General features: G+C 42.5%; 1 protein-coding gene across 1 annotated transcript in view; it reads left to right on the plus strand.

The window, feature by feature from the left end:
* LOC126403765 (phosphofurin acidic cluster sorting protein 1-like) overlaps positions 1 to 26,488 on the plus strand; it is a 110,799-nt gene that overhangs the window by 16,895 nt on the left and 67,416 nt on the right. The window lies entirely within an intron of this gene.

Here is a 26,488-nt window from a genome sequence, read left to right on the forward strand (position 1 = left end):
GTCTTGCCTCACCTAGCGGCTTACATCAAATAAGGATTTACGGTGTGCACATGTGTGTATATGTCCTGGCAGGGTGTTCTTGCTTTGGGCCAAGTGTCGGCTCATGTCAGCAGGGTGACTGTTGCTCTCTACAGAGGAACAGCAAAGAAAGACTAGAGAAGGAAAGACATGAGAAAAGAGGAGAGAGGCACCACAGAAGAGAAAATGATGAAGCGAGGGGTGACGTTAGGTTGCAGACCTCCAAACTGTCGCTCACATCTTAATATTGTCAGTTTTGACAAGACGATCTGGTGTTGCTCATGTAAATGAGTGTTTTACTTGATTTGAGAAACAAGCAAACCAGTTTTAATCTATTGAACAGTTAGCCAAACAAAATGTTCAACAGTTGTGATAAAATCAGTTTGTCTGAGACCAAGGTGGCGTCTTTACTAGTAGGGGAAAATAATCGACTCACGTAAGTATCGCTATTTTATGCTTGAATATATATATAATTCAAATACGGTGGTAGAAAGATGTTACTACTTTTATTGTAGTAGTGTATGAGTAATATGACATCATACCAAGAAAAGAAGGAAGAAAGCAGAAAAAGGCAGATGGTCCAAGGTCACGGACCTCAGCTGCATGAACAGCAACCCAAATTAAGCCAGCTGTGCGCAAACTCAACACCAGACCAGCAAACTTTCTGTTGCTGCCATTACACAGCTCCCCGTGAACCCTGGCGCTGGGGTTTGCGCCACCTTAAGTTGAGTTGCTACCAAGCCCGTCTCAGGTGCTTCTTCCCCCCCTCTCCTCCTGGTGAATAGTCTCCAAGCAGCGGTAGAAGCAGAGCGACTGCAGGGTGCATGAGCTAGGTAATTGTTGTCTCATTTGTGAACAGTGGGGTGAGGGGCTGAGCGAATCAACGCACTGTGCGCAGCTGTACAATGCATTTTAAATACCTTAAAAAATCAATAGGTGATGGTTAACATTGATATTGTGACAGCAGCCACATTTAAATCAGTGTATGGGAAACGCTTGATGAGCAAGGACAGCTAGGCTAAATGTAGCAGTTTGAGTTTACTTCAGCAAGTATATACTTTTTGTTCATTCTTTTGCACATGTAACGTATATTTTAGTAAGTAAGAAAGTAAGTATTTATTATAGCACCTTTCGCAGGTCACAAATTGCTTAACTGGAATACAGTTACTAAAGACCATAGAAATAGTTGAATTACCACTTTCTATGCAGTGTATAATGCTGCTGATATTGAAGTCAGAAAGACTGACTGACATGTGATGTCTCATGTTTGCAGTAGTATACCGTGAAATCGTATACCGTGGTATAAAAATTGACAGTTATCATACTGTGTACTTTTCTGTGGTATTGGGTAGGGGTGGGCAATATGGCCCTAAAATAATATCATGATATTTTTGTGATAATGATTTCCTTCCCTTTTAGCAAATCCTAAATGATTGAGTTGTTAGTCGCTAATAATTTCGCTTTCAGCCATGCTTGTTGTAACAGTATGACGTCAACAGGTATCACAATATGAATTTTTTATATCATATTCAAAATAATGCCAGTATTATCATATACAGATGATATGGCACACCCCTAGTAATGGGAAAAAATGCAACCACAAAGAGAATCTCACCTGAGCATGTACATGTCCTTTTTTCCATCGACTGCCTGTCAGACTTTTTAGAAATACTTCCATTGTTAAATGACCTTGAGTATCAAAAAAATCTGTTTTTTTCCTTAAGGGTCATTATAACTGATAACAATGATTATCAGTCTGAATGTCAGGCTAAGGTACGGCAGAGAGAAACCTTGTACATCATGCACGACAATCGTGAAACAAGAGAGACAGGCTGGCGAGAAGAGGTCGATGAGAGCACGAAGAGGAGAGCCCCATTGTGAGAAGTCAAGGGGGAGGGAGCGTGAAGCCGGGGGTGAGATGAGAGCATGGAAAAAAAAGGATTAGACTGTGAAGGAGAGAAAATGGGCTCGAGTGGGTGAAGGTGAGAAGATGGGGGAGGAGGAGAGGCTGATGAGAGGGGGGAAAAAAGGGACGGCTTTATCAGAAAAGGACGACATCAAAGCAACGGTGATTTGGTGAATGGGAAGGGAGCAGCTGGGGCACGAGGAGGAGATGAGAGATGGGAGCTGATGGAGGAATTAGACTCCTTCTCTCCTTCCTGTTTCCTTGTGTTGTCACCTGTCCATCTGTCTCTCCTTTATCCGCCTCTCCCCGCAGAGTGATACTTCTCTGATGATGCCAGTGTGCAGCTTAGTCTCTTTTGTCTTGGGTACTGGTACTGGTACAGGTACAGGTACAGGCTTGGCTCCTTTCAAAGACTCTTTGCGAAGCACTCCTCCGGGTTTTTTTTGGACCTAATTGTATCGCAGAGTTTTGCACAGCAGCTACTGGATCTTTGCTCTCAAACCACAAAAAAATGTGATGGCACAACAGTCTCCTTCAGTATATTATTCTATGCTTTCTTTTGATTTTCACATTGGCTAGTCATCCTGTTTAATTTGTCTTCTGATTAAATCGGAACCGCTGAAACAAGTTGTAGGAAGCCTCTGTAAGTAATTGGTTACTGGCAGACACTCTGTGCTGCAATAAAATGGTTAATCAGCAGTGCCGTGCACTGTAGAGCCGATGCGCTGCTGGTTCTGCCGGCCTGAATAGAATATAATGTCTACTGTTGTGTACAGCATTTATAGACTGAGCTGAGTAGTGATGCGCTGGTAACCCGCGGGACTCGCAAATGGACCTGCGGGTCGGGCAGCAGTGATCGTCTATGATATTTTGACATTATTGGCTATTACTGTCATGGCATCCGAAGGTACTGATGCGTTGAGCAGGTGACAGTCCGCGGTCGTTTTCAAAACACACTTGTGTCACGCACTCCAAAAGAAACTTGTTGAAACTTTAAACAATAATTTATTGTACAAAACGGGGGAAACAAACGTTGACAAAAACGGTTCCATAATTCATATTAAATTCAAAAGATAACGAAAAAACAGCTACAAGTTAGAGGGAATAGTGATAAAGTGGTAAAACTTGGCATTGATCCACAGCCTCAGACGGATGCGCTCAAGCCTGCCGTGCGCACAAGCTCCGTTGGTAGGCGATACTATATTTTCACATTTTTAACAATGCAATTTAAAAGTTTAGATTTTTATTGATAACCTACATTTACCAACAACAAAAAGACTACATTTAGTACCAAAAAATATATATATAAAAAAAAAAAAAAAAGTAAATAAAAAAACGAATATCGAATACCAAATTTTCATAACGAATACCTACCCATAGAAAAAAATATTCGAATATCCGAATATTTGGGTACAGCCCTACTGATTTGCTGTCCCCTGCTGGCCTTCTTCCTCCCAGTGCCACCATTACAGCTCTACCCCACAGTCACATCCTCCTCCTCCTCCTCCTCCTCAGGAGCAGCTGTGATGGATCTGCCACCAAGTGCAGTCTCACCTCTGCCGCCATTGTTTCTGGAGCAGTCGACACCCAAGGTGCCATTATGGCTGCAGATTCGCCCGCTGTCAATGATTTTGTACCAACGTGACTGTCGTGGGCTCTATTTCAGTCCTGCTGTGTCACATATGTGCGCCACGCTTAAGTAAATGCAAATATAAAACACATTTTAAGCCCTGTTTTGGCTGGAAGTCTTTGCAATTTAATCTGTGTCCTTACAGTGCCAAGGCATGAATAGACATATAATGAAAGAGCTAAGCAGACGGGAGAATAAAACACATATAATGCTCACATTGGCCTTGTATTAAATTTAGCAGCGGGATACAGAATAGCGTTGTTTTAAATCTTTATTTGAACTTCTTGTTCACCTTTGTCTGTGATTTATTTTTGTCACATGCTGCTGCCAAAAATGAAACTCCAGGAAACCCCTGAAAGGTACAAGGTGAACCATTTCTGCTTTCAGAAGGAATAATATGACTAGTCATCGTAATATGCAATGCACAAAAAAACCCAACTCACAGTATGCTTGTTCTGGAGAATACTGCACTCAAAAACAAAGGGCTAGCCAAAGCAGAGTCCTGCACAGGTCTCATTTTTAAGATGCACTCCCGCCCTGGCACCATGATGTGCCGCACCCAACCTGCCACACTTACATATAACCAATTAGCTCTGCAACTTAACATGCCAGCGCAAGATCTGCCGCCTAACCTGAAACCACAATTACAATAATAACCATGCGGTCATATTGAATGCAAGCAGTGTGACAGTTGGACAGGACCGTAGATGCGCATCAACCCAGCAGCAGGATCGGTATCTGCTCCTTTGTGTGAGGAGGAACAGGAGCACTGCCAGAGCTCAACAAAATGACCTCCAGCAGGCAACTGGTGTGCATGTTTCCGACCACACTGTCAGAAACAGACTCCATGAGGGTGGCATGAGGGCCTGACGTCCTCTAATGGGACCTGTGCTCACAGCCCAGCACCATGCTGCTTGATTGGCATTCGCCAGAGACACCAGACGTGGCAGGTCCACCACTGGCGCCCCGGTGTCTTCACTGATGAGAGCAGGTTCACGCTGAGCACATGTGACAGGTGTGAAAGAGGCTGGAGACACTGTGGTGAACGTTATGCTGCCTGTAACATCATCCAGCAGTCTGTGGAGGAATATCCTTGGAGGGTCACACAGACCTCCATGTCATAGCCAACAGTACCCTGAGTGCTGTTAGGTACCAGGATGAAATCCTAAAAGCAATTGTCAGACCTTACGCTGGTGCAGTGGGCCCTGGGTTCCTCCTGGTGCAGAGGGCCCTGGGTTCCTCCAGGTGCAGGACAATGCCTGGCCTCATGTGGTCAGAGTGTGTAGGCAGTTCCTGGATGACAAAGGCATTGATGCCATTGAGTGTCCCTCTCCTTCACCCAACCTAAATCCAGTTGAGCACCTATGGGACGTTATGTATCGGTGCATCCGACATGCCACAGACTGTCCAGGAGCTCATTGATGCCCTGATCCAGGTCTGGGACGAGATCCCCCAGGACACTGTCACTATTCCGTCTTGTCCTCAACAAATTATCATCAGTAAAGATTTTCAACTTGAATAAATTCCTTCATGAGGATCTGATGTGGGATTTAAGTGTTCCCTTAATTTTTTTGAGTAGTAACTTCCATAGCCTACCCTGCTACATGTAGCTACATGCTAACGTAAGGGGAAAATGTAATATTGGTTGCTGAGGTTGTTAATTTGTCCCCTATTTCAAACATGTCCGGTTGGGTCAGGTGCCCTTTAAAGCACCCTGTTGTACTTAATGGCATGTGCCTAAAACACAATAGAAATTTTACGTTAACTAAAAAGTCTGAGCTATTGAGCATTGTTTGGTTTGTGTGCGCTTCTCTGAGAAAACACCAACACCTATTAAAGGCACCATACGATCAATTTGTCTTCTTGGTTTCTCCGTTTCACAGATTGTATTCAGACCATAGGCTGCAATTTGTCACTATCGTGGAGAAAAACACTCTCCGCTTATGTATTTCTGCGAGCCATTTGTTCAAAGGCTTACATAACACACTGATAAGTGTATTGCTCTGTGGGTGCTGTGTGTGAGTTTGTAGCGGAGATCGGATGTGATCAGAGAGCCTTGTTTTTTTTTTAAATTTCTTTATTTATTTGTTCCGGTACAGATGTAGAGCAGATCTACATGTTATTGTGCAGATGGCAACGCTAGCCCCTGGGGAAACACACACACACACATTCATATATTTATTCAGCTCCGTGAGTGACTTGCCGCTCCTTACTTCCTCCCCAACACACCTCTGCTGTGTTCATACTCTATGACTCAACGCGTTCACCTTCACTTTCACTTCACGTGTTGCTTTCTTAAACCTCCCCATCTTTCTTTTTCATTTCACTGCATCCAGGGACTCTGTCTTGAGGTTTCACTTTCTGTCTTCTTCTGCCTGTCATGTCACGTTAGGCACAGAGACGCTGAACTACTGAACTGTCCAAAACTGTTTCTGGTCGATGTTGTTTACTTCTCTCCTCTACCAACCCCCCCATCCTTCTCAATTTTGAGTTCCTCCGGGGGATTTGATTAATGGCTAACATCTCAAACTCACATTCGCGCACACACTCGCCCTGCACTGTTAACTCTCATGCCTTCCAAAACGAGGCAGCTGCCACCCACGTACCAATACGCATACTAGATAGCCTCGTATAACGACATCAAAAAATGAAGTGCCCACCCACCTACATGCAGTCACACGCTCAAATAGCTCCCCTGCTGTGGGCAAAAGCACACAGTGGAGAGCACTGCCTGGATTCGGTCTTGATGAGCACTGTGGTGAGCAATAGGTCCCCACACACACATACACACACTCGCATACAAACACACATACATTGGCTGTTATGGAGGAATCACTTCTGCTCTGCTTTCAGATTAAATATGAATCACAGCGCAGGAAAACACACTGATTGACACAAACACTAACTGCCTTATAGCTGTATGGGAAAGCCACTTAGTGCACGCTCAGTGGTGCGTATAGTACATATTGTCTGTGTGACACACACACACACTCATACACACACCATGACCATGTTACGTATTACCTGTAACCTACTTATGCCAATGTACACTCACCCACTCTGTTTCTGTGACTGTTTCTCCCACACACTCAGACTGACACATACATTCACACACACACACACACACACACACACACACACACACACACACACTCATGTGCTGACAGACTGATGAGCTTATTCATCAATGCAAACGCACATGCATGCGTGGGAGATCATCACATCATTAGTAGACATGGTACAGGCAGGGTGGAGAGGGAGAGCAGAAGGGTGTGTGTGTGTGTGTGTGTGTGTGTGTGTGTGTGTGTGTGTGTGTGTTTGCCAGCCAAAAGCATGCTGAGCAGCACAGAGGTCAGAAGTCTTGGTGATTTCATAAGCTGATTGTGCTGATATTTGGCAGCTTCTGGCAGCTTCACACATGCAACACTCGAGATCTTTCAAAGTAAAGGTCACAGAACTTTCAGACTTGACCCCAGTTTCTTTGATAACTTTAAATATAATAAATCTTTGCTAAAGTTTTGTTGCTTTTAGATCTCAATGTGGTGCTTTTTTTTACCGCCCCAGAGGTTACTTGCAGGGGTACCACCCCAGGAAATCAGTTAGCGGTGGTGGTTAGGTCTCGATCAAGTCATTGTTTTCTCCTGGGTGAGTCAGACAGATCCTGACGCATCTCATCTCATGATCGATTTAGCTACTGAATGATGGTCGAAACAGTTGCCCCACCCATTTGCTGAGTAACACAGCACATCTACACTGTCTTCCTGAAGGTTGTTTTATTTCATAGAAATAATAGCCCAACCAAGACTGAATTTGTGAGGCTGATAGTGAAATGGATCTTTGAGAGTTTATCGGCCACTATAATATTACCACCTAAGATAAACCAGCAATCTTGATATGTATTTCTTACATTTGTTTTTTTTATGTGTGTGACTAAGATAGATACTGAGCAGGATATTCAACAGTGTAACAATAAGCTTGTCAGCGCTCTTTGATGGATAAACTACGTAATTCCTGAACTGATTTTAAATTAGTTCAAGCATAGTTTGGCATTTTCATACTGAGATTTCTTGTGCTTTACAGACAAGACATGAAAACGACAACTGATGAAAACACTTTAGTGTGTAAAAACAGAGGAAATAAATGAAAGCCTAAATGAGCTTAAAACTCAAGTAAAATCAGGAAAGATTTATTAAGAAGGGACTTAAAAGAGATCACTGACTCGGCGGACCTGATTTCCTTGGGCAGATTGTTCCAGAGCCTCGGGGCCCTGGCAGCAACACTATGCCCCCTTTAGTTTTCAGACGGGCCTCTGGAACAGACAAGAATCATCTGCTCGAGGACCTCAAAGTACGTCCTGGTGTACGGCACTAAGAGGTTGGTGATATAGCTGGGAGTAATCAGTAAAATCTAAAAATCTATTCTAAAACACACTGGGAGCCAGTGTAAAGAGGCTAAAACTGGAGTGATGTGATCATGTTTCTTGGTTCTGGTTACAAGCCTGTTACTTATCAACCAGCATGTACACCAATAAGCTCAATTCAGTTTGCCGCTAATTTAAGGCTGGTTAGAATATAAAAAATTGCAATACAAGTACCTTTAAAGTGATACCAATACCAAAGAGTACTTCATTCGATACCCATAACGTGAATGGAGTGGCGTGTATACCACAAAAATTAATAACCAGGGCTTTGGTTTGCTTAAATCACTGGAGAAATAGAGATGGAGAAAGAGAGGGTGAAAGAGAGCGTGCTACGACACTTGTTTAATGGCACCTGAGAATTATGACACCAACACAACACCTCTCTAGCCGCTTAAAACAACCCAGCTGGCCACCAACGTTGTTAGACAGTGATATTTTGTTGAATTCGGTCAGATGACCAAAGAAATTGAAGCTACCCCTGCTGCTGAGTGTGAGCTTCGCACTGGGGAAAGTTGTGAGAGTCCGCCCCACTGCACACACACAGTAACAAGGCTAACTGTTAGCATCACACGGCTTCTCAGCAACAGGTTTAGCCTAGCCCAACGAGTTGAGCCTTTTCAGTGTTGGTGTGTTTGTTGGGACTGTTTAACGGCATGGTGTTGGATGTTGTTGCAGCTGTAAGCTTGTGCTTACTGGGCAGACGTTGAACTGATTGTCGGTGGAGGATAGTGGCTCTGAAGATGGCTGTAAAAAAAGTCTGCCGATCCGGCAAGGAGACAGGACGGTCAGGGATATGACCCCCTGCCGCAAAAAGGATTGAATGCACATATAGTTTGACTGGAGACAGCTCGACACTATTTGGTATCTAGTTATTTTTGTTGATACCTTAAAGGTTTCGAGAACCAACACCCAGTCCTACTCTAATTTAAATGTCATAATGTCTACCAACATTAACGTGGCCCGCCTCTCATGTGACATGCTCTGGGAAATCCTTACTTGTCCATCATACCCTTAAGCCTGATTTATGGCCCTGCGTTAAATCAACGGCGTACCTACGTCGTTGCCGTGATGCCGTTGTGAACCCTTCGAACTTCTCCGTCACTCCATTTCGTCGCGGTGCAATTCACCGCCAGAGCGGTAGGGGGCTGCGTTCCTTTCCTGAATGGTTATCGTCGTCTCTAGTTGATTCTTTGTTTAGCTTCCGGCTTTTCCGGTCACAGTGAACAAGGGCGACCGAGAGAGAGAGAATCTTGCTGGAGTTGGAGTTGTAGGATGTCGAAGAAAGTATGTTAATACTGCAACATCTACATCGCAGCAGAAGATGTTTAAAGATGCCGGGGATGGCGCAATCTGGAAATACGGAACCGGAAATGTGTTGCTACCAAGTAAACCAATCACAGCCCTCTCGGTCTGTGCTGGGTCTGCGTCGCCTCGACATGTAGTTACATTTTTTGGGAGGTGCACGTCAGGCTACGCCGGGGGCTACGGCGAGCCTCCTGTGTAGCCACGTACCTTACGACGTAGGTACGTTGTTGATTTAACGCAGGACCATGAATCCGGCTTTACTCCATATGCAGGCTTTTTTTAACACGGGGACCCCACTAAAAATAGGCGACTGACTACTTTCCCATTGCCAGTGTGCAAGTATGCCTTTCTGTTTTTCTCTGGCATCACAAACACGCCAGAAAACAGGTTAGTAAACAGTAGAAAGCAGCATGAAGGCCAGTAAAAATGTTGCAGTGGTTGCTTCTTTTTTATATCCATGTCTCTCAAACTCAAACCGACTAATTTGGAATGATGACGGAGCGTTGCTTGGACGGAGACGGACGCAATTTGTGGCTGAAATAACAAAGAGTAGCAGAATTTAGTGTCCTGCTTCCATCACTGCTAAGTGGAGCTGGAGCCAATCATTATCTGTGACTACTGCAAAGTCAGTATTCCCGGGAATAAATGCTGATAGAAACCTTTTTCACTAAAGACAAAAGCCAGATGTCAGTGGGTGTTGGTGGGTTTTTTTGTCCAGTAGGAATGGAGCTTAAGACAGTGTGATGTCTTCATTATTGGATATTCTGGATATCCATAGTATCCGGTCCTTATTTTTAAGCATAGTTTAGACTTTTGTCTTTATTCAGTTATTTATCATAGAGACAGAGAGGAGACATGGAGACGGCAAGGGGATAATGTCGTGCAACAAGTCCTGAATCAGATCCAAAACCAGGGTTGTATGAATACATGGTGTGCCCGTTGGCCATGGGGATGCCCCTGATACTACTACATTTACTTAGCTACAGGTCAAACCATTGCTTTATTAGACATGTCATCAAATATCATATCATAATAATGATGCTAGTTATTATCTAGATTCCACAGACTGTATGTTCCTTTTATAGCTCGTATTTAAAAAGGTATAAAAGACAGTCAGCGGTCAAAAGCCTGTTAGCAGAGGGGACCAGGCAAGCGTCATAAAGTGAAGATAGACGTGAAGGAGAGAGACGGAACACATAGAGGGCAGACTGGACTGGAATAACACAAAATCAATCCAAATCCTGTGTTGGGGAAAGATGGAGGTAAGCAGAGATGGAGATCGAAGTGAGAAAAGATTTTTTTTTAAAGCTATGACGAACATAGCAATTAGACAAGTTCTGCAGAGAGGGACGTGTTGGTGAGGAGCAGGGTGATGGGGTGGAGGGAGGCAGCTATCAGATGAGACAGATGGAGAGGATGGAGAACTGTGGATCGCCAGAGGAGAATTGGAAAAAGCCTTGAATGAAGGGAAGGTAGTGGGCAGGAGATGAGAGGCAGGAGGAGAGATAGTGCTGCTTTTTGTTGGCGGACAGTGGTGGACAGCTTGTGTTACTGGGAGAGATAAGAAATGAAGAGCCTGAGGCACACACACACAGACAAACACACACATTTTGTCCTAATGCACTGTGTCAGTGTGACCATGACCCTGTTGTAAGAGCCTGATGCAGGTGACACACCTTCGAAATTGATATTAGATCTATTTAGACATTTACCGAAACACATTTACACACACAATCAAGAGTCAGGCTCGAAATTATTAATAGAATCAGTTTGCAAATGCCGCACACACACCGTGGAAAAGGGGAATGTCACAGAGGAGGAACAGAGACTGGCAGGATTGACTGTCGGCTTCATTTCACGTCTAATCTTCCTGAACAGAATATTCTGGTGGAAAACCCAAACGTCTCTTTTATCGCCCAGCCTCAGTAGCCACACTACACTCACGTCTCGCCGTTCATTTAATCATAGCCGCTAACTTACAAAGCACTTCTCCTGGATTGCCGTGAAAGCTCCCACGTACCAGAACCAAAACAACAAAAGCAGACGTGGATGGGAAGATTATTAAGACAGCAGGCCAGCGTCTCGCAAAGCCATTAGCTGATGAAAGGTAGTTTATTGTTGCTCTTTGTTTGTTAAAGCTCACCTTGTGCGTGTCAAGGTGAGCTTTGGATCTATTATTGTGTGCCTTTTTGTGCAGATCATCAGAGGAGCAGGAAGCCAGAAGCACAGTTTTAGAAAAACATTATTTTAAGCGCTGTTTATTTCTTACGACTTATGCTGCCTTTGAGGTGCTGCTTGCTCATCTCCCTCCAGCAGCTGCTAAAAGACAGAAAAACTGACAGTCTGGGCTTTAGTATGTGTTCACAGGGGGAATGAATGAGCTGCAGACTGGATCTGCATTTGCAACGACTTGGAGATATTTCTGTATTTATAAGCTGCTAAAAATAATTTCCTTGCTGGCATCTAAACAACTCGGAGCCAACATTTTGCAACGTTAAAATTATAACTGTTAAAAAAACTAATGAGGTTGGTAACTCTTCAAGGATGCACCAGTGGACCCATTTAGCAGGAAGGGAAAGTCTGCTTACATTAATGCCTCTAAATGAACAGTTAACCCCAATTAATCCCAGTTAACCCTGTCTAACATCCAAATATGATAGCTGGGGTATGATAATATGAACACCTGAGCACGGCATTCTCTACTATTAATTAAGCTGGTCCTTGCTGGATGTTTTTGGCCTCACGGTAATGAGAAGTTTGCCAAGTGAACCTATTTTTAGACTGTATTCAAACTGACAAAACATGTTTGTTGATCAGCGAGTCATTAAATGGATACTTCGCCAATTTTCAACCAGCTTTGTATCAAAACAATGTGGGCAGTATGTGTAAATGAGCCCATTTAACCACGGCCTAGATATCCCTTCTTATCCTCCAGCGTAACGAGTTTCGCTGCCTGTTGCTTGAACTACATGCTGAACTTCTGCATGTTTGCATTGCCTGTCACCCATGCCGACACCATTGACACAAATAGTATAGGATCAGATAAAGAGACAGGCCCGTCCTGATCTCTTTGTCTCTCTCAAACCAAAATCTGATCAAATGATAAAACTAGGCAGTGCCGATCGACTATATATCAAGATTACGTTACTGCATTGCTGTTTCTATTTTAGTGCTGTGTTTAGCTGTTATAGCAAGAGTTTGTAAACAGGAAGTGGGTGCCATACTGTTTCCTGCACAATGAAAAGGGAGGCCAAAAAACCCCCTCAGATCAGACAGTAAAACTAGGCAGAGCTGATCAAATAAAAACCAAAATTCTGTTACTGAGTTGTCTATTTCTCGCCTCAGATGTTTTCAGAAACATGTTGTAGCTGAATTTTTAGCTATAAGAGGTCAAGATCATCAGCGGGAGTGTTTATTGGTCTTGTGCGGTGCGGTGCATTCTGGTAGTTGTAGGTTTTCTCCCTTTTGAGCAAAAGCGTCCTTTTTGTCTGTTTTCTCTAGTTCTGTAGCACCAATTTCAAAAGCATTTGCGTCTTTCTACCACAAAGACATCCTAGTTTTATTAAAAGGCCATCTTTCCAGCTGTGAATTGCTTCTTTAATTAAATTTTTTTTTCTTCAATCTTTTAATTTGTATTGTTTGTGTTAGGCTAATATGTAAAACGATGGAACGAATTTTCCAACCCCATGTTTGTGTGTACAGAAAGCAGCAATTCCAAGCTGAATTAATGACAATGACGACAACCAACAGTGTTTAAACACAGAACTCAGTTAGAACCAGCACACGCTATTAGAGCTCAGATTGGGCTCCAAAAAATCAGGCTCAACCCTACATTACCCACACAGTTGCTCTCCGAGCCTGACCTGAGCCTGACCCAAGGCAGAGGTTTTTGGCCTGGGCCTGAAAAAAAACTTTCACTTCTTCCCTTATTTCAATAGTCGTCTCATGTACGACAAATTTGACAAAGTGGAGCTGTGCAGCTCACTTGCACGGCGGTCCATGGCAATGAAGTGCACAATTGATACTCACCACTTTCCACTGCATAGTACGCACATCCCTCCCACTGCTGGGGAAGCAGAAGTTGCTCTTCCTCTTGTTTTCCGTCCTGCTTTCGTGCGTGCCCTATCTGTCTCCCTCGGTTTTCCACATTTTTTAAATTACTCTTCTCTCGAGTTGATTGAGTCTATGAAAACTCCTGTCATTTTCACATGAGAGCTGCCAGTTTCATGGGGGGGAAAAAATGCTGGTAGATTGGCGAGAACCCAACCCGATTCAGGCCCGGGGGAATAACAACAAATTACAGCCTGGCCTGGCCTGAACCTGGCAGGTCGTATCAGGCCCAATCAAGCTCGGGTAGAGAATCACAGCTGTAGTCTCTAACCACAGGAGCTCACTATATTCACACCTCACAATCATGCATAACCCACTATATTTTAAACTGAGTGAGTATTTGACAAATCATTTTTATTGCTTGGCTGGCTATCAAATATTACGTGCCTTATCAGGGGTAGCCTGGTCGACCACAGGGAGCCAATGAGTCCCCTGCAGGGCACGGTCTATAAATAACTGTGGTGAAGCAGGCAGTCATTCGCATCTTTGTGGTCAAATCAGCCGATGCTTTAACTGAAGTGTACCTTGATACTCATGGTAAATGCACTCAAACGGCCCACTCGAGCTAATGGGAAGACTTAGCGAATGGACTTAGGAAGTCAGCGGATGCAAAATATCTGCAACAATCTCAGCCAAAGTGACTGTAGATTTTAAGTTCTGGGGTTCTGGTAGGCATTTCAATGTTATGCATCTGTAATATTGACATGGTCCCAACTGGCAGACAGGCTGTGGCTCCCTAAACTGGCTGCAGGGATGCAGCATGGATCAATACGCACTATATTAAAAGCTACTGGATTAGTGTCCTGTTGCCTCCTGCTGCTCTTCCTCCTTCTTCTTATTCTCACCCCCCTGTTTCTTCACCTCTCTCGATCTCTCTGTCTCTGAGCTAATAGTAGAGCATTCATGCATATTGATTAGCGGAACCACAATTAGCTTCCTCTGTGTACGCGTTTGTTTGCTTCCCCTCCAGCGATCAGTCATGAGCAGACGGTACCATCAGTTTTCCAATGTGTATCAGCAGGGTTGGATGCAGAGCTTCGTTCAGACAAACACTGATAAGATTTGAATCTGGATGAGTCTGTGCTGACTGGAACTGGATAGATTATATGCCAGTATGCTGTTGCTGTGTATTGAGTGTGTGTGTGTGCACTCAAAGCTCACAGCACATCATCCAGAGGTTTCCCCATGACTCTGATTAGAAACTGTTGCCACTGAGTGACTTCTCAATCAGAATACTAATATCACCACAGTGGGGTTTTAGTGAATTCAGAAGCTGCGCAGTCACACACACTCAAATTTGAATTATTTTACAGACTTATTTAACAATACCCCAGGACATGATTTCATTTCCATTAATTTCCCAAACACCTCTGTAAGTTTATACAACGCTGAACTCAACGTCAGATGATTTTCACTCTGATGTAGGTCACTCAAAACGGCAGCTAAATATTGGTGCTGTTGATACACAAACAAACATTTAACACGTAGAATATAAGACAGTAAAGCAATTTTAAATACTAAGTCTGTCGATTATTTTCTCAATCAATGGATGAGTTGTTTGGTCTAAAAGAAATTGGTAGAATATGTTGATCAGTGTCTCCCAAAGTCCAAGATGTTGTCCTCAGATGTCTTTTTTTGTCCACAACTCAAAGATACTCAGTTTACTGTCGTAGAAGAGAAAAGAAACCAGAGAATAATCACATTTAGGAAGCTGAAACCAACCTTAAAAATGACTCAAACTCATTTAGCGATTATCAACCCTTTGAAACCTTAAACACATGGGAAGAAGGCAATGAGCAAAGAAAGAAGAAATTGCCCCAAAAAATAGCAAGAAATTGGTAAAAAGTAAACAAACAAGGAAATGACCTGTAACATAATTTTAAAATGTAATAATAATTATAAATACAGTGTTTACTCACCTTTTTTGCTTTTCCCTATTTTTTTGAAAAAAATTTTTTTTTCTAAAATTTTACTTTTTTTGTAATTTGTGGGATGTTACTTGCCAAGTTGCTCATTTTTTTTGCTCTTTTTCCCCCATATTTTAAAAAGAAATCGCACCAATTTGCTCAGGGTTCAAAGGTCAAAATACTTGGGAAAGGCGTCCGAACGCAGCACAAAAAAAAAGTGACGTTGCTCCAGGTTTCAAAGGGTTAATAGTTGACAAATAATGATTTATTGATTAATCGTTGCAGCTCTACAGCTCACCTGTCTGAGCAGACTACCTGCTGATGAAAATACATGAGATGTGGTTGAAGGCTCTGTAAAAAGCAAGTGGATCATGTTTTATTTTTTTTAATTTTGGACCAGAATCGACTAAAACAATAGTCAGCCAATTAAATAAATGAAAACTAAATACCCTCATAAAATAATAAAGATCTATGGGTGTCATTTACGGTGGGGACATTTTTTGATATGGCCAATTTTTTCCACTTCACTTTTTATAAGCATCGTTTGTTAAAATGTTCTGAAAACTAGCTTGCACCAAGAAATGTTAACTAACAAATTTACAACACTTTACAATAGTTAATTTGCACGTTAAGAAAACATACAAGGTAGTGTAAATATAGACGAAACAAATGTGCATTGACCAGAAATAGTAACGTAAGTAACATAGCCTACTGATTCTAAAATGGCTTGGAAACGTGAGCCGATCAGTAACTTTAACAATTCTTGACAGTTTCTTCTTGTCCAAGTTTTCCATTCTCTGTATCTGTCTGTGAACTTTTCAACACAAAGTGACGCCTATGTACACACCTTAAAAACATTTAATTTCCTCACAAATACATGCCTTTTGCAAAGCCATCTTAAATCTGTACAAATCACGGGTTAGGGTTGAATTCAGGCTGCGCTGTGAAACCCAGCAGCTTTGGTTTACTATTAAGATATGCAGATTTGGTTTCTAGTGAGTCTTTGATACTAAAATGGCAGATTTTGTTTGGCACGTCTCTTAAATGACTCAATAAAAATCCCAAATACTGCTGCACAGGTGCAGCTGTCTCTCCTTTGGAAACCAAATTATTCATCAAATGAAACCGCGGCATCTCCTGCTCCATGACTCAGACGATGGTAAATGCGATTCCTCCCACAAGCAGCTGATATTTGCCTCTGTGGATATAACTTATTTTATTTTTAGTAATAAGACCTTTAAGAGATATGCCAACCAAAAAATCATTTGAGAATGCAGCGCTCAACCTCTGTGGGTGTGACAGATGGCTGACGAGCCTCAGCGTGAGCCTAACATAAATCAAGTCCTTAATGTTAACAGGAAACCCAAGTTGTGGTGCTCAACTCTTGAAATCATCTTGAAACGTCACCTTGGATCAACCAGAGTGTAGCCTGAAGCTGTTTATGCTCATGATGAGAATTCTTCTACATAACAATTGGTGTTTGATGATGTCTTAACCTCTGATTGTTGGGTTGGATGATAATAATGATGCAGTTTTTATGTCTCACTGTCACTTGATGAGCTGTGCCTTGAATTTAAAGTGAGCTTGAGTTGGAAGTTTTAGCACGCTTTACATAGATTAGGTTCACGTTTGTGTGTGCTCTGTAGTTCACCTGGCTGCAAGAAAAAAATTTCCTCTTTATTCTTTATTCAGAATCCCCATTAGTTGCGACAGTTATGACTACTCTTCCTGGGGTCCACACAAAAGGCAAGGTCCACAGGTCAACATTGTGCCTACATTACCCACAATGCGGCTTGACCAGAGAGACTTGGGACGAAGATTTGGGTGGGTTTATGCTAGTAGAGGCTAAGGGCCCGATCAGTCAGAGTGTGTTTTATCAGCCTGGGGTGGCTTTTTGCTTGTGTTGTTGAGCGCCTCACATTTTTGCATTAGTGCCCTGAATGCCTCAAGTTGAGAAACTTAAACTCAGAGCGGAAAAGGCGCCTGATGTCATTGCTGTTTTTTCCCATTGTCTTATCAGATGAACTGAAGGGTGGGCCATCTTTCGTGGCGATGATAACAAGTGTAGGGTAGAGTTCATGGTTTGTGTTAAACTAACGTAAGCTCACTTTCATCATCGCCCAAGCTGCAAGACCAAGTATCTGAACAAACTGTAGTCGAAAGAACTTTCTAACATTTTAAAATAAGCCTTGAACTGACCATTATTGTGGCGAAGCTCCTAAATCAGCCGGTACTTGCTGTGATTTCTCCTCCTTCTACGGGTCTCATATACCCACATGGATCTTCGTTTCCCTGTTACCACCGTACTATTTTGGAACAGCTTCTCACCCTCATTTAGAGCCAATGCCAGCCGCCAGACTTTAATCTAAAGATCAGAAAGTTTTCCTTAACGGCAAAAGCGGTTAAGCGAAGGACTGGTGCTTCGGTGGTTTAATAAAAAAAGACGCAGCAAGCTGCTAGAAGCGCTCGGTCTGATCAGAGCAGGCTAAAACAAAAAAAGGCAGTGCGGTGCACCTCGCATTCTGCAGACTGCAAAACTCTGTCTGATCGGGGCCTAATGGGCCGTACACATGCCATGTCTTTAACCACCTGAGAAACACGAGATTGGGCGCTGGCCGCTACTTTTGTGCCTTTTTTTGAGCCAGCCTTCAAGAGCGCTGCGGCAGGTTGCATCTGAGGTTGCTAAGCAACGCTAACAAGCACCGTATCGTAGCCTATTTACCTGAAATCCTTAGTGCAGAGCTGATCTTCTTCCAGGGGCTGTCGGTGTCGCTCTGGCGTTTGAGCACACCTGCCACACGTCTACATTGAAAATAATGAATTTGAGGGCGCAAAAAATGCGGCATGTGTACGGCCCTTAATGTTGCCTCGAGCTCCTAGCCTGAAGCAAATACAAGGAGCAGGCTGCAGAGGTCTGGTAAGCTCACTTTTTTCTACCTTCACCCAAATTTATATTATTGATAGAACTTATAGTTTTCAGCCCTAGCTGACTCAAGTGTCATCACTTGAGGACATTTATCAGACCTCACACAGCTCCTTCTTGAGCCACACGGCTTTATACAGCCATGTTTCACAAATGCAGCAATTCCTCCCAAGGCTTATAAACATGCTTTGTTGTGTAAAATCAGTTGGGTTGCCCTTTAAAAATAACATAAACAGGCAAAAATGCTGCTTGTCTTTGTGAAGATATTTGCAGGCACTCTCTCTGTCACACACATGTTCTCCATCATGCATAAGCACGACCACAGATAGTCTTGTTTCTCCTTCACTAATAGTGTTTGCCAGACTGCTCTGCCATATTGCCTATTCATACTCATGTTGGTGAAGCATTAGTCTGCTGCACCACTGTTAGCGAGGAAGCCTCAGCCTCACTGGGATCTGACTGCTGATGTGACCCGCATGCTAATCATATGTAAGACCAGGCTAGGGGGTATAGCCTATATACACACACATACACCTACAGTACACATGCACACTGCTCTAGGTCTCAGTTTTGCTCCCACCCCATCTCCACACTTAACTCAATTTCTTCCTCTCCTCAATGATTGATGCCACGGCCACCCAAAGCCACGCCTCAGCCCTCCTCTCGTCACTTAGTAAGCCCTGCCCCGTCCAGCAGCTCATTGGCTGCCACAGAGCTGTCAGAGGGTCGTGGATGAGAAGCAGAGCAGACTGCAGAGCTTTATGACTCATTCTGCTCTGCGGGCAGGTGGTGCTCCTATAAAGGGGGGTTCAGTTATCATGAAGACAACCTCAGGTGTTCAGCGCTGTGGTGATCTCGCGTAGCCAGATCTCCAGTGCATCGTTTTTAAGACAATGTGACCTTGGAAAATGTGTTTCACCAATGATTGTGGCAACATAAGTATCTTCCTAGACTCTGCAGTATAATGCTGTGTTTCATTTTCTCAGAATGGAAAGAAGAACTAGAAATGTCCACATATTAAGCCCAGTGCTAGTCCTTGAGTCATCACCAGATCGATGACTAGCCTAAATTAGCTTTTTACTACTACTACTAAGTCCACCTCTTATTATGTATACCTGTGCAGCATGTTGGGGCTGGGGATTTACTACTTTTTGGGTACTGACTGAAATGTATCCGAACTAGTCGGGCTGCCCCCGCCTAAGAATTTTCCTAGTTGACCCATAGTCAACATTTAAGGCCATTAGTCGACTAGTCGCCTGCATGTTTACGATATTAATGTAATTATTAAATTGTATATTTTGGGCGGGGCAACACAATGATTTGAGTTGAAGGTGTGAGAAAGAATAGTATCAGTAACATTGTTAACACTGTGCTACATTACAGAGAAATACAAACCGTACTAATGAACCTTCATTAATATAGGCCTATATTTTATCTACAAGTGCATGTCACACACGTCGGCATGTAGCTGCTTCCATGTTTCAGATGATACGTCATGTTTGTAGTCGACCAATGAAGATGAGTTTACATATCACCTTGGGTTCGTCCTTCACCTTCTCAAAATGATCCCACACTTTGGATTTCTTGCCCGACATGTTACTAACTAGCCTGTGGAATAACCGCAGGTACCAGCCCTGGAAATTAACCTGACTCCTGTCTGACTGCTGAGCGTGGCCACTTCCTGTCCTTTCAAATTAAATTCCCACACGGTCCAATCATATAGGGTTGATTTATTTTGACAAAGCACAGCTCCTGATAGAGTTTCACATTTGTTTTTGGGGGGTGCCGAATGGGTCCAGCAAGCACAGGACTTTGACCCAGGAGATCAGTGTTTGTGTCCTGTGTGAAACCAAAAGTCAGTGTCAAATCAATATGTCACTTGAGTCAGTAGTCACTCGTTAGTCAGTTGTTGCCATCTCGTCAACCACAATCTTTTCCTAACCCGAACCAACTGCCTAAATCTAACCAGTTAGAATTGACTAACGTGATCTAACGCTGCCCCCTTCTGCATCAAGATGCGTCAAGATTAGATGTAAAAGTCTGCCCCAGCATTATTATAGTGATGCTAGGGGCTTCTGTCCAACGTCAAATTCTGAAGAGCAGACACGAGATCACGTTTGCGATCGAGTTGAAACCCCGGTATACACTGTGGTTTTGGGCTGTCCCAGGTGAAAGATGACCAACATGAAAGAAATACGGCGATACCTTTGGTCGTAGCTCTAAAACAGTGGTCCTACATTGGACAGTGAGAGAGGTTGAAGGATGGCTGTTGTCACGGTCTTGCAATCAAAGGCAGCCCGGGATAAAATTCTGTCTCAGAATTTCTTCTAACCAGCTAATAGAAATGCAGCATGAAATGACGCACTGATCAGCATGCCAATGCTAAATGCTAGTAGATGCTAATAAAGACACTTAGAGCTCTCGTTGCAAAATTGGTATGCCATGGCCTCTTTTCCCCAGCCACGACCACGTCCACATTCTCCTCCTCCTCCTCCTCCTCCTCTTCTTCAGACTTTTTCAAAGCACATAAATACCATAATGGCGACGGCTTGATTCATGTTTGTTTTCATTTTACTCTTACCATTACAGAGGAGTAGAGAGATGACGCCTGCTGATGATGTTTTACTGTTGCATATTGACACCGTTGTAGCCTGCAATTCAGGAGCTGTTGTCATCACACAGTCTGCATCAAACTTGATGTCGTACCCAAGTTAATTAGAACCATGTCGCACAGTGTGGCTTGCTCTAAACTTAAAAAGATTGTCAAAATCACACAGTCTGTTAGAGGCTTAACAGCTAATTAAGAGATTGATCAACATTGGAAATAGTCATGAGCTGCAGCCCTTAGCATTTTTGTTTCCAGTATCTCTTGCTTCAGTCAACACTGAAATGAAATCATGTCCGACAGTGTGCCTGTGTTGACCATAGCAGAAGATAACTGGAACCTAATTTCTGCTCCTCCAGAGCCGTCTGTGGCCTTTCATGTCTGCAGACTTTCATGTCTGCATACTTTTGTGACTCTGACTAAATGACTAAAAAGTAAAATGATATGTATTTTAAATTATATAAAACAGCTTTTTCCTGTATTGGGTTCATATCTCATGTAGTTATGGACCCACAGTTACTCAACATATTCTCCAATGTTTATCTATTGGAACCATTCAAATTTTCCTCCATGGCCCAGGCCGACAAATCCAAATATAAACCACATGCTGAGTCACATTGTTTGTTGCACCTCACTAATTTTGTGCTCCTGCTGCGCTGTCACTCATCCTCTCTTGTAATAATGCACACTGAGAGCTAGAGATCTGTTTCAGATGAATTATTCTGTTTGCATCTTAATATAAAAGCAGGAGGAGGAAAAAAAAAAAAAAAGATTCAGCGCTGCTCTGCCAAACTGTTGACATCTTTACAGGCTGTCTGCACTCAGCCGAGAGCTATTTTAAGCCTGTTGTTAGTGAGGAACCAAATGCTTGTTATTTTCGCTGCCTGTGAGGGTCCACACTACTAGACAATGTTGATTCTCTCCCTCCTTTCCTTCCATTCTGTCGTTGTATCTCATTCTGTCTTTACACAGTGTTTGTCTGCGTCTCCTTTGTGTGCTCTGGATTTCATGCACAAGCTAATTTGTAAGAGTATATTTGTCTTATGTGCCTCTGTGGCGTGTATTGTGTGTGTGTTTGTTCATTAGTGTGTCAGAGGTTAGTGTGTGGAGAGTGCCGATAAGCTTACTGAGGACCTCGGGACCTCTCCATGTGACGTTTAAAGACACATCAGCTCCCACTTCTTCATTTGAAAAACACAGACATGCACACAAACATAATCAGCGAAAGAACAAAGTCTAAAGTTTGTTTATCATCAGTATTGGATCACCTGGTTTAACATGGTGAAACCCTTCCTCTGTATGTCAGTGGGTTATTTTTTCCCTCTCTTAAATGTGTGTGTGCATGCATGTGTGTGTGTCCTTGTGTGACGGCCACTTGAATCTCGCCCATAAATCTACCAGGATCAAAGTGACTCTTGAAAGGTGGCAAATAAGTGGATGAAGGGTTTGAAATAGGGTTTGGCCGACTTTACTTCAAGTGCTTAACACTAAAACGCACACAAACACACACTGATCACATTCAGCTGTTTGATATCCCTGTGTGTTTAACTCTTAGCTATGCCTGTAGCATGTTTTATTAACTGTTGAGCGAGTGTCTGTTTGTGCACATTTGCCTGCATTGCCTGAAGGCCTCCAGTAAAACAATTTTCGCAAACTTTGCCATATTGGATTTACATATTAATTGCTAGAGGTAGTCTGGTGGCTAAAGGGGACTTACTGTACTCTTTTTTAGGTTCATACTTGTATTTTGGGTTTTGTTTAGAACATTATTATGTGCTTTGATTGTCAAAAACATTTTATCTTCCCTATACTGTCTGTGCTGGAACACCTGTGTTCACCCTCTGTCTGAGATGCTCCATTTAAGCACCTGTCTCTTTAAGCTACTGTAATGGAGTTACCATGAAAAAATACCAATAAAGCTTCTAAACCAAAACTGGACATCTTCCAGTTGGAATAGGATCCAATAACATGAAGAAATTTACAAAATTGGCAACCAAGTTTACAATTTTTCTTGACATTAGCATGTAGCTACATGTATCAGTGTAGGCTACTTGTAGCCAGGAAGTTATTGTGATGGAGTATAGCGGCACAAATCACCAATAAAAGCAACTAAATCAAGAGCTTCACAATCAGACATGTTTTAGCAGAAATATGACCAGATATTGGGGAGAAATTAACAACATCACCAACCAAGATTACATATTTCCCTGATGTTAGCATGTAGCTACATGTAGCAGTATACTTGCAGCCACTGAATGACTATAACGGAGTATAGTGGCACTTTCAACCATGAAAAATTACCAGTAAAAACTTTTAAATCATAATCATCATAACTGGATATTGTACTTGCAGGAATATGACCCAATATTGGGGAGAAATTAACAACATCAGCAACCAAGATTACATGTTTCGCTGATGTTAGCATATAGCTACACGTATTAGTTTACTTGCAGCGCGGGAATGACTGTAACAAAGTACAAAGGTACTTTCTACCCTGAAAAACACTAATAAAAGCTTCTTAACCAAAATCTTCCAGTAAGAATGTTATCTGAAATCAGAGAGAAATTCGGGAACCAATATTACATGTTTCCGTGACATTAGCATGTAGCTACATGTAGCAGTGTACGTAATATTAGACTTGCAGCAGTGTGCCTGGAGCAGATGACCATATAAAGAAATCCATCACTAGCTGTCGTCAGCTTGTCTCGAAAGCAGAACAAAATTTGGAAACAGAGTCTGAGGTTTTTGCTTACAGGGATTATTGTACGTCATGTCATTCTTTGAAACTTTGGCCACATTTAATATGAACGTCTGACACTATGACATTATGTGTATAACAGAAAATAAGGAAAAGCATAATAGGTCTCTTTTATACTATGAAAATGCAGTGTTGCCAGTTGGGTTCAGGCCAGGGTCGTTTGTTGCATATCCTCTCTCTTTCTCACTTCCTATATTTTCAGTCGTCACTGTCAATAAAAGCTAAAACTGAGTGCTTTGAAATCACCTGTCAGAGAGCCCTCAGTCACACTGTCAGTCCTTCAGTTTGACTGTCAAATAGGCTTTTTTGTTCCCTCTGCATCATTGTCCTCAGAACAACACATGATGAAGGTTTAGACTGACAACACAGCATGAGTGCTAGCTCTGCTGTGCACCGACTGTTTTTCTAGCTTTAATCTACAAAGTTTCACACATCTGGTCTGGTCTTGGAACTTGGCTCGATACACTGTCAGTAATCCATCGTACATTAAGTGGTGTGTCCTCTTTTGTTTTCAGTAATTGTTTTGTGGTGTTGTGGTTAAGAGCAGGCATTTCTTTGGAAAGTCTGCTTTGAAGGTGCATTTGAGTGCTTGTGGGAAGTGGAAAAGTGGACTCTGGCATGCTTATAATGTGGAAAATATCTACATGAGTTGTCATTCCACATTGTTGTAATTCAGGTTGGGTACAGCAATAAATGTGTCCTTTGTAGCATGAGCTTAAGTGCTGCTTAAGTGTCCCAGCAAAATTTGTCACTGTATTGTTTGAGAATTTTAAACCTCATATCTATAAGTGGATATCACACACTTTACAAAATTCAGTTTTCCTAATCACAGATACCCCAAGCAAATTGTAGTTAAAATAAAATGCGTTGTTTAGGTTTTTTAGCGTAATATTTGCGCCATGTTGTTGAGCTAGTTCGCCGTCTCTGACAAGTAGTTGTCCATTCTCCACAGCAGGAAACGGTACTTCAGAATAAAAGCTCTGTGCCAGGAATTCACGGTACTTCAAAAATAAAGTGGGTTTTTGACAAACTTGACACATTTTCGAGTCCCTTAAGGTCCATTCAGAATAGACGCAAAACCCACTTTTGGACTCCAACACACCAGTTGGGGACGACTGATTTAGATGATTTCATATGTATATAATTAGGGCTGGGACAACAGCAAGTATTTGGAGCTTCAAGGGCAGATGGAGTGAACATGAATGCTCATAATAGGCTTGAATCTGAGACGCCTAACATAGCGCTGTAAAACAGAGGCGCCGAAACAGCATACTAGCACCAACACATTTAAGATTTGAGATTTATGTTTATAAGATTCAGTGTCTCTGTTAAACAGGTCAGGCGCCGCAACGACTGACTGTCTTTGGTGCTTCCGTCCTCCAAGCAAATGGTCAGTTCCAGTGTCTGTTTGGTTAGCACGAGCTGACATGGCAGAAGTGGCTAACATCTAATACTGAGCCGTTATCTGTTCCAGCAAACGCAGACAGACACTGAAATGGCTCGATCTGGTCTTTAAACCTGTTAGTAACCATTAGGTAGCATTAGCCTTTTGATGCTAACAGTTAGCCCTGTCACTGTGTATTAGCCACAAATAAATAAATTTAGGGTCAACACTTTAATTCTGTATTGCCATTTAAAGAAATCATAAATCCCCAACAAATATCTAAATCTCAACATTCACAAATATAATATTTAATATCATAAATATATGTTGGAAATTTGTTTTTAATGTATGTCAGCAGGCCATGTCACCTGCTACAAATGTATCTTCCTCATTCATTGTACATTGGATTATTAACAGGTGATTCACTTCGTTTCTATCTTTAGATTTGATTTTAGTTCATAAAAGATTCATTAAGTTGTTGTGTTTTCATTGACGTAGGTTTACTCACGTCAGCCTGACTTTTAATGCTCTTAATTTCTATTTTATTCAGCTGGCCTGAGATTGGTGTCAACTCAGAATATAGTTTCTATCATCTGTAAGATATTGGATCACACTGAGTGTGTGTGTGTGTGTTGCTCTGTGTCCAGAATGAGTGTTTGGCCCAACTGTGTGTGTCGCGGACAGACTAATGCATGTAATGGAATGATAATGAGTTTGGAGGAGAGAAGCTGTGGAAGCTAATAAAGAAGGAGGGTAGGACTCTTACTCTTTCTGTCAGCGACAGAACGGGCGCCACCATTGATCACAATTACCGAAGGGAGGAGGGGACGCCACGTTATTTAAGAGAGGAGATGGGGCGGAGCAGGCGTCGAGAGAGGAGTTATGCCGGGGACGATGGCAGGAGTTGTCCTGAAGTAAGGGAGGAGACGAAGCATTCATGACAAGAGAAGGGGAAAATGAGCAGAGTAGGAGGAGAGGAAGATGATGTGGGATGAGAGGAAGGATAAAAAAGGAAAGTAAGGGGTCAGATGGGAGGAAGGCTGAACAAGAGGAAAGTAAAGATTATTGTGGTTGCAAGGCTGAGGGAAGAAAACAAATGAGAAGGTATAGCGTGAAGGTCGGTGGGAGGACTGTTTTCCCTCTGTGCTGTGTACTTAGCATTTTATTTTGCCTGTGTGACACGGCAAGGTCACACCTCCCGTGACAGACTGTCGTCAAGGAAACTATAGGCACCTTCCTCTTAAAGCCACAGGCATTTGCACACAGTCACATTTTTAGACATAGTCATCTGTAATCCTCTTGAAAATTACATTCTGATGTTTTTATGCTTAAATTCCTCATCCATATTCATTTCCATCCTGACGAAATCATGGTCGCCTTTGTATTGTTGGCATGTCACTCTCTATTTTAGCCTCCTGCTGTAGTTTAATATGTCGCTGAAACGATGAGTCAATTAATGGATTAGTAGCTTGGCAGGAAATTAATTGACATCTCGATAATCTCTTAATCAGTCAAGTCAGTC

This window comes from Epinephelus moara, chromosome 17 (genome assembly GCF_006386435.1).
Source record: "Epinephelus moara isolate mb chromosome 17, YSFRI_EMoa_1.0, whole genome shotgun sequence".
Taxonomy (NCBI): Eukaryota; Metazoa; Chordata; class Actinopteri; order Perciformes; family Serranidae; genus Epinephelus; species Epinephelus moara.